This window comes from Phalacrocorax aristotelis, chromosome 4 (assembly GCF_949628215.1).
Source record: "Phalacrocorax aristotelis chromosome 4, bGulAri2.1, whole genome shotgun sequence".
Taxonomy (NCBI): domain Eukaryota; kingdom Metazoa; phylum Chordata; class Aves; order Suliformes; family Phalacrocoracidae; genus Phalacrocorax; species Phalacrocorax aristotelis.
Window position 1 is genome coordinate 57418488 of NC_134279.1, and position 9190 is coordinate 57427677.

Here is a 9190-nt window from a genome sequence, read left to right on the forward strand (position 1 = left end):
ATAAATTTTCTGTACAAACATTTATTTCTGCATTTTTAAAAAAATTCTAATAAATTCCCCCACCCACCCCCTGAAAATTCAGATGCATTTAGTGAAGTGCTGTGCTGAAATGGAGCATATTTATTGACAATGAAATGAGAGCAGTACACTTCCAAGCAATTTAAAAATAACTCCCTTCGATTAGTTTCAATGCAAGGATGATAGCACAGAGGATTATTTTTCTGTTGTAGTAAATTATTTATGTGAAAGTTGTTTGCCTTTTAACAAGTAAATCTTCCTAGACACAATTGCATTAGGTCTTCTGAATTTCATAATGGGGTTATCAATGAATGCACAGTTTCAAGGTAAGCCTCAAGTGCAGCTATGCTCAGGCGGTGTAGAAAATCGACCGCCATATTTCCATGGGCACGAGTGCTCTTCCATGTCCCTTCCCCAATGGGGGAAGGTTTTTTTTCTGCTTGTTGCTTGTCCTTTGTGGGAAATAATGTTGGATTAAGCAGTGGCAACATGTTACAGCTCTTGCAGTGAGAAGGGCACACAAGCCTCGACCGGAGCTCTCTTGCAAGCTGCACCACGCTGGGACCCCGTTGCCAGGAGACTGTCCCCATATAACTCTGCATCACCTCATGCTTGGAGACCTTGCCAGGACATGACAGGAGGGGACACAAGTACAAGGAGGGCGAAGAGTGGTCAAGCAGCAGGCAAAGCCCCATATCCCGAGTTCCACACCAGACCCCTACCCACAGGTGTGATGGTCCCTCAGGAGATGTCCATCAGCTTCTGCACCATATATCAGTATACATGTCCCTGTTTCAGAAATATTCTTTTTCCTGTGCAGCAGAAATTTTAAAATTCTTCTTTTATTGGCACACGAAAAGTCTTGCCTTCCTTCTGCTGTTCCTTTCATCTTTCTATGGACAAACTGATGATGCAGCAGTAGCTGTCCCCCACTAGGTTTTGCGTTCAGTCCTACATAGGTTGTTATGTAGCAGAATATGAGACTGAAATCAGCAGGCTCCTCTGCAGACCAGTTTTTCAGATGATACAAAATCAGGCACAGTTTATTTTCATATCTTCCCCTGACATTTTTACACGCATGTAGGGTATCTATGCAGTGCCAGGGGTTAAGTGAACCCTGTCCACTTTATATGGCACTTACGTAACTCTTGCTTCTTGCTACATGCAATAACGTGGCATCACAAGCAAACAGGTATCAGATGCAGTAAGCAAGAGGCTTGTCTAAAGCTCTTTAATGGGCAGGTGGCCCATTAAAGGGTATGGTGCAGAAGAGCATAGTCCAAACTGGCTGCAAGGAAGAATGGGGAGATGTGTTTTGACTGCATTTGCTTTAAGAATCAGCTATCAAGAAAAATCAGGCTTCTTGATAAGGGAGAGCACTTTCATGGTGACTGCTGTACAATGATGCTCCTTGGAGATGAGAACAAGAGGAAAAAGGCCAGCAAAACACTGGAGTCTGCTTTGAGGACCAGTTTGCCCTCAAAGAGAGCCCAACAGTACATGTAGGTAAGGACCGCGAGCAAAGGGAAGGGGCTGAGGTTGGCAGTGTCAGGGGAGCCTCCCAGCAGGGACTCCTGGCTCCTAGGGCTGAGTGGTGCCCAGGTGGAAAGCCATATGGCAGCCAGGACCTGCTCTGACTTTCAGATGGACTTTGAGAACACAGCGGGTTGTTTTGGTCACTCTTTTCCAATGTGTCAATCACATGTCTTGGTGTCTACTGTGGCAGAATAAACCTTTTCCCTAACATTGTCTACCTACCACTTGGGCCTCAAGGTGTCTGGAGAGGCTCTGATCCTGCCATTCCTCAGGAAGCAGCTGACCTTTTTTGAGGCAGGGAAGTGAGGAAACCCTGGCGGGACCCTCAGTCTGTGTTCCTGCTTATAGCCCAGATTGAGTCAGGCCCCATTCACTGGCACAGTCTGTCAAAATCCCTTTTCCCCAGAGCCACCTGGCAAGGAGCAAGTGGAGGAAGATGCCAGACCTGCAGCTGCAAGCGTGGCCGTGCGAGTAACCACATCTGGAGCATGACACCTTATGCATCAAACGCTACCACTTTGGTAAAAGCAGCTTAGCTGTTTTCCACTCGGAAAATACCCGAGCCTGTTTGCTGTACAGTAGCCTTGGGTCTTGCCCTTGCTCTGACTCTGAACAACCGTATCCTCTGCCGACCAAGAAGAGCAAAGCCCAGCTGTTTTTCTATACTACTTCTTACAGCTTCCTAAAGTAGGAAGGGAGCACTGTGTACCTAGTTTACAAGTATAGGAAGGACTACATCTATTAGCCACATAAGCAGGTTTTTGTTGCAGTTTTGCAGCATCAATGGGCTGAGAAGCCAGCCTGAAGTGAGTGCTCTTCCGGTTTGCAAAACATTATGTATTTTCTCTCCTAACATACTCAGTTCAGAAATGTCTACCAATTCTATGAGAGAATATCTTTAACTTCAAAAAAGATTTAATGATCACCCATAAATAACAAGGTAATAAGAATTAAGTCAGACATTGGACAATGTTTGTCTACAAACGATGCCTCTTCCACGGGGCTTGCGAGGAAGAGGAGCGTTTCAGTGGCAAGCAGGGCACCTCTCGCTCACCTTCCCGCTGACATTGCCGTGCGGCACTGCTCAGGATGCTGCCCCAGCAGCGCGGGGAGGAGCGCGGGGTGCAGCACCTGGCGCACCGGGGCGGCTGTGTCGCAGCGCCGCTGACCTCTGGCTCTGCTGCACCGAAAGCCGTGATTCTAAGTAAATTTCCAGATCTGAGGTTTTCTCAAGAACTGGGGTGTTTGGTGAACTCTCTAAACTGCCAACACAATATATATGTCTATCAAAAATATTGGCTTGATAAAAGTAGACGGTGACATACACTGCCCACAAGTGCTTCTCCTAATTTGCCCTTGAGAACTTAAACTTTCAGATAATCACTCTTGGGAGTTCAGCTCTTCTGGAGACAACCATGGTTTGCATTTTTAACCTTTGAATTGAGTATTTTGAGATCTCTTTCCTTCTTCTGTTCAAATAAAAGCCAGAAAATACCCTTAGCACCTTTATTTGGGCTAGTTTAATCTCTTATGCAGCTGTGTATATTTTCTGTTTTTTGATCTTTTGAAAGCATATCTTCATTTTTTTACTTTGTTTTAAAGCTGATTACAAAAGAAAAAATAAATTAACAAACCAAAAAGAAAATAGAATTAAAACAAATGGCAGAAAACAAATTAACATATTATACGCAGTTCTGTTGTGGTTTTATAATAAAAATGTTAATGCAATTACACAAATTACTTTCTGTCAGTCATAGTGGTTCTTGTAATGAGACGATGAGTTAGGGCAAGAGAGAAGTTCTGAAATTTGGCTTTTTAATTACCTAAACACAAAGTTTAGGAACTTCAGAAGAACAAATTAGATCCTTCTAGTTTCTGGATTGTGTGAGTCATGACTTGGAGAACTGTTCTGTTTTCTTTCCTGAAGAAAAACAACTAATAATTATTAATATATCATGGAACACCAAGAATTAGTGAAACGCATTGTACAGATATATGCTGGTCTTTCTACCCTATTTTTTCAGCAGCATCTGCTAAACAGTCTGCACTTTTGATGGAACTGATCTAAATTACAGATGGGCCAAAACTGCTTTTCAGGGTCAAATTTGGCCTGATTTTAAAAGGCTTCTTATTGATTGAAAGTGGATCTGAAATCAGGCAGAGCTAGACGAGGCCCAGTTATCAGCAGATCCCATTATGCCAAGCAGAGGGAGTTACAGCCGGAGCTCTGCATGGCCCCTGCAAGTTAAACATATGCTTTAGTGCTTTGCAGGACTCGTGCCAGAGATCTCCATCCTTTACAAGATGGAGTTACCAAGCTGATGGACATACTCCAAAACAGGGCTCCGTAGCAGAAAAAGCAGCAGATGAAAAACCTTAACTGAAGGCTTCTTTTCTCCTGAATGGCCAAGAACAGAGGGGTCCTCTCAAAAGCACCCATGATTAAGATAAAGGGGATTACAGCACTGTCACTCAGAGCAGCCACATGCAGTGCATCCTTTCTAATCTAAGAGAAAAGAGATTTGAAATGCTGATAGACCTTACTATTAGATACAGGCTGCAAATGGACAGTTGCAGGAAAAAAAAGCTTCTCTTATAACAGCGGCGGCTGCTACACCTTACAAGCTAAGAATATCTAAAGGTAGACAAATCTTTCTGAGGGGGAAAAAAATTGTATATAAACAAGCAAGTAACCATAGATTGTTTCAAAGCCAGGAGTGCTGGACACACGAGGGCTCAGGGGTGATGAAGAGGACACATGCAGACAATGCCAGCTCAGCCTTAGAAATCCTTGTAACAGATCCTGATTTGCTCTTCTCTCCTGCTTTCATTTTTCTCCTGTCTTGGGTGAAGGGTTTGTGTTTAATAACATCATTTGCATCAGTGTGTCCCAACTGACCAAGGTACTAGGGCTGGGAGAGATTAGCATGGTAATCTCATTCTGATGGATAAAATTAGCAAAGATATTCCCCTGAATGGAGAGCTGCCATTGGCGAGCTGCCGTGCTTAGAATCAATTACTAAATTACTTTGAGCTCTAAGTCGACAGTAACAGAAAAAAATTGGCATCGACCGAAGCGAAATAAGATAAAAAATATGCGATCATTAAATCTCTCGCTACTATTCACAAATGTGACTCACAAGAACTGCACAAAAAATAAGGCAGAATTTAATTTTTAACAGTGGTCCCTGTCATCATTTCAACCAGAGCTGCTCAGTGCATGGAAGCGCAGCTCAACCTTGCTGTCCAGCTGCTCAGAGGATGAGCTGGGCTGCTTGCAGCTTCCACCCTAGGCTGAGAAGGGCACTTCACAGGCCCCGAAAGCCAGAAGACCAGCTTCTGTATATGCAAGCAGAGCAGGGTAGAGAAAGGCTTTGCCAAGGCATAAAACCTTCCTTCATGCTGTAATTATCTGCTTTCTGTGTAAGCGTGTCTTATGTACTTAATGCTTTACAAGCACAGAGAAGGGTAGGTCCCTGCCCCAGAGAAGGCACAATCTCAAGGCTTTTCTGTGCATACAAACACAGTTTACAAAATTCACGATAGTGAATAAAGCCCCATGTGCTCACCTTGCTTGCTGTAGCATCAATTAAAAAAATAATCTATTATTACTGCAAAAGGTATCTTGAGAGCAACATCGTGCTGTTTATAGCATAGTCAGGGGTTTGCCCATGCTTGAACATGGCCAAGGTCTCTGATCTTCACTGTACATAGACCCTCACTACCCATTTGACATGCTGGGCAAGGCAGCATCGCTCTGCAGTGACAGAGATGGTCAGAAGGACCAGCATTTGCATTATTATGGCTGAGGTTTTGGAAGTATCTACAGACTGCTGGTTTTTGACTGCCCCAGTTGAGAGCAATGGTACACAGGTCTGGTTTTCAGAAAATACCAGACTTTTGAAGCTTCTGCGGTTGAAGACGTACACCCAGAGACCTCGCAGATCACTAGCTGCTTCTACAGACCTTCTAGACTAACATCACAGAAGCTGTAGAAAAATACTCTGTCCGTCTTTTCTGGAATAGAAGAAATGCGAAAGAGAAAAACATTAAAAATTACCATGTTACCCACAATGTAGGACATGGGACATCTTAGCTTGACATATTACCTTATTCAATTATTTGAATATTAATTCAATATAACCTTAGCTACAGTTATGAAATAAATGGGCTTCAGAATGAAAAATATCCAACTAACACATGATCAGTAGGATAGTAGGGGTGTAGAAAAAAAGAAATGTGAAAGAACCTTTTATCAGCTTTAAACACCGGGAATCACAGTAGCATAAGTAATTGATAATATTATTAGCACAGTATACATATCAGCTGTCGGGATATTATGAGGACTGAATCCAATCTCTGTTGAGGGAGTCAGGGTCAACATCATTAACTATAGATCCTGTCCTGGTTTACATATAGAGCCCTCAGGCCAAGTGTCTGCCAGATACATCTCTATAGATGTGCATAGCTATAGGACATACAGGGGGCTAATCACACACATCAGTAATAGACAACAAGCTTTTGTTTATCTGAAGGTTTACTGGAATTAACTGATTAGTGTCAACTTGACACAATAACTTTTGTCTACAATGTAGTAGATCATTTTGATGGTTTTATTGATGGAGTGTTGTCTAATGTAAATTGTAAGGGTAGTTGAATGAAGTAGGAAACATTTTAGTTAAACAGGAATTGAAAAAGCCACTAGCAAACATATCTTTAAAATGTCACGTTCTGCAGCCTTAGGTAATGATAACAATGATGGCAACAACAGTAAGGGAGGAGAATTTAAAATGGAAATGGACACCACCTATTCATAAATTTATCTCTTACACAAATCCTCAGATGATATCCTGATGTTAAAACTAATGTAAGATAAATTTGACATATCTCTTTCTGAAAATAAAATTAGTCTAGCAAAAGAAAAGAGAAGATGAATTAAAATACATTTATTTACTTAAAACCCATAGTGGCCCAATTTAGAATAAAAGTATGACAAATATCTAAGAAAAAATGTCTGTTGGGGTAAATTAATTTTTCACATATATTCATAACATTATTTTTGGGTTTTTTTTAGATATAATTACTTTCTTCTATAGTTAATACAGTACACTTGCTGGGTGTCAGATAGCTTTTATGAACTAGTCTACACTTTCTGTTGTCACAGCTTCACAGCATGGTTAGGAGTTCATGGTTTAAAACTACTCTGGAACATATTCATCTTCTAACATAAATAACAATAGCCTTCTTTTCTGACTCAGCTATTAGATTATTAGTGCAACTGTTGGACAATCTTCTTTAAAAGTAAGCTCAGGGAATACAGTGATTATGTTGTGGATGCTTCAAATAACAGAAAGATGCTATATGGTCTGATATGTTTATACTGTGCTATAAATAACAGAAACCTAATTCACATTCTTTTATAACTTGAAAATCACCTTCCCTTTCCAGGCACAAACTATTCTCCCCACAATAGAAAGTCAAAACAATTAGGCTAAGACAAGGGGGATACTGTGTGTCACAAAACGAACTAATTAGATTTAGGCAGTATTATCAATGACGCCCAGTTCCAACCGTTGAAGCTGCAGTTAGTAACCCCAGCCTGTCCCTCTATCAAAAAGCTATTTATTCTTCATTAATGGCTATCCCTGGGTTGTAGGGATTCATTATCATTGTAGTAACTTATAGGAGGAACAGTTAGTGCAATGGTATTATGGAAACAGCCATTTCATAGCTCATGGGCAAAGCAGTACCAAGTCACAGCTTTCCAGCAGATGTCAGCAATGGTGAAATCTTGTCTGTATTATCACCCTTGAGGAGTTGTAACATTTGTCTGGCTTATAGCAATGTAAAGAGTGAAATCATGTCACCAGAGAAAAGGACTCCGTTTTATAGATCCTGTCCATGTGCTTCCTATAGAAATTTATATACAAGGTCTGCAAAACTGGGGACAAAGTGTGCTGTCCCTTGGGGACACAGATTACCCAGTTTATATCTAAAATAGCCAGACCAACAGGGTTCCACTTTGGCCATAGGCACAAGTGTAGTGATGGCTCCCTCTTCCTCAGTCTCAGACTAGTCCTGCCTCCTAACTGGAGGAGAGCAGCACATGTCTGACAGACCACAACTGCCAGTACTAAGCTTTCAAAAGGTTTTATTTCACGTGCCTTTAAATCTGAGGATGTACAAAGTCACAAGAGCTTATTACATGGCAGGCAATGAAAGTAAATGGATGCTTAGATAGGTTGTGCCATTCTTGAAGAAACACAAATGAAATTAAGACTATTCATTTTGTGTGCTTTCCTACCTAAGAGTACATTGATGCATCCAAGGAATCACAGCCCTTCTCCAGCAGCAGCTGACTTAGCAGTTTTCTGAAGAACTCTGCTTCTCTCTTCAAAAACACAGGTTTGTTGAACCCTAAGACTTGGGCAGAGCTGGGTGCTACTCATCTATTTATTAGACAAACATATTAAAATCTAAGTTTGTTTGGAACGGGCAATGTATATTTTCAGCCCAGATTTCTGCCTACTTACTAAAAAAGTAGTTTGAAATGGAGTTTAAGTCTAGGAAAAAAGTTCTCACTTCTGGAAAGAAAAAAGGTTTATGTGGTTAACTCCTAAACAGCTAACCAAGTCACTTGTTTTATTTGCATGCAAACAAAACAAGTAATTTTTATCCTGCTTTAAAAAGCAGCTCCTGGGCAAAGGTACATAACCTTTCTTAAATATTTTGGTTCTTTTTAAACAGGATGTTAAAATATCTAGCTATTGATTTTCTGCAGCCCTTACATGTAGTTATTTGCATTATAAAAGTTCCATTATTATAACATCAAGCCAGAAGCAGCTGATAAGATGTAAACACAATACAGTGCACTTTATTCTTAGGGAGTATCTTTTGTAGAAAAGATAAAAGAATCTTTTACATGTAGCTGTACACTTTCAAGCACAATTCTCGATTGTGCCCGTTGGCGCACAGTTAAGTAGAAGTATGAAAAGAAAGAAAAAGACCATTTGTGGTCTGTACAATGGCCAGGTACAGCAGAGACTACAGCAGTCAGGAGAACGACGGGGAATGACAGCACTTTTCCCAGTGGTGCCTCAAAAAGGAAGCTTTGGACTAAATAACTTTTTTGTGTGAAGCTCTAATTCCTTCCTGACAGCCCTCAAAGAACTGGAAGGAAAATGTTTGGCTGTAACCTCCCTTTCCTGTACCAGGCCGACATATTGCAAGCGTAAGCAACAATCCAGAGAGAAGCTGGCGATCTCTAGAAGATGCAGATGATGCTCTGTCAATGTGGAAATCTGCCTCAAACATGCAACTGAGACAGACATCCCATGTATACTGAAAATGCATTTATCAAAATGTAGCTATTTCTGTAGCGGAAAGGAGAAATCAGATTAGGGTTCATGCCATGGGAAGGATGGACATCCTCACCGTGATCTTCATCTCAACATCCCATTTTTATAGCAAATATCCCAGCTTCTTTGGCAACTACAGGGAGAAGGGAGCATTTGGGTCTTAAACTCTCATATGAGAGAAAATTTGTTTTTCCACAAATGCTTCCTCCTCAGACCAATTTTGAATGCAGGGTGGCCTCATCAGGTATGATGTTGTCTTCCATTATTTTTCATCCCTT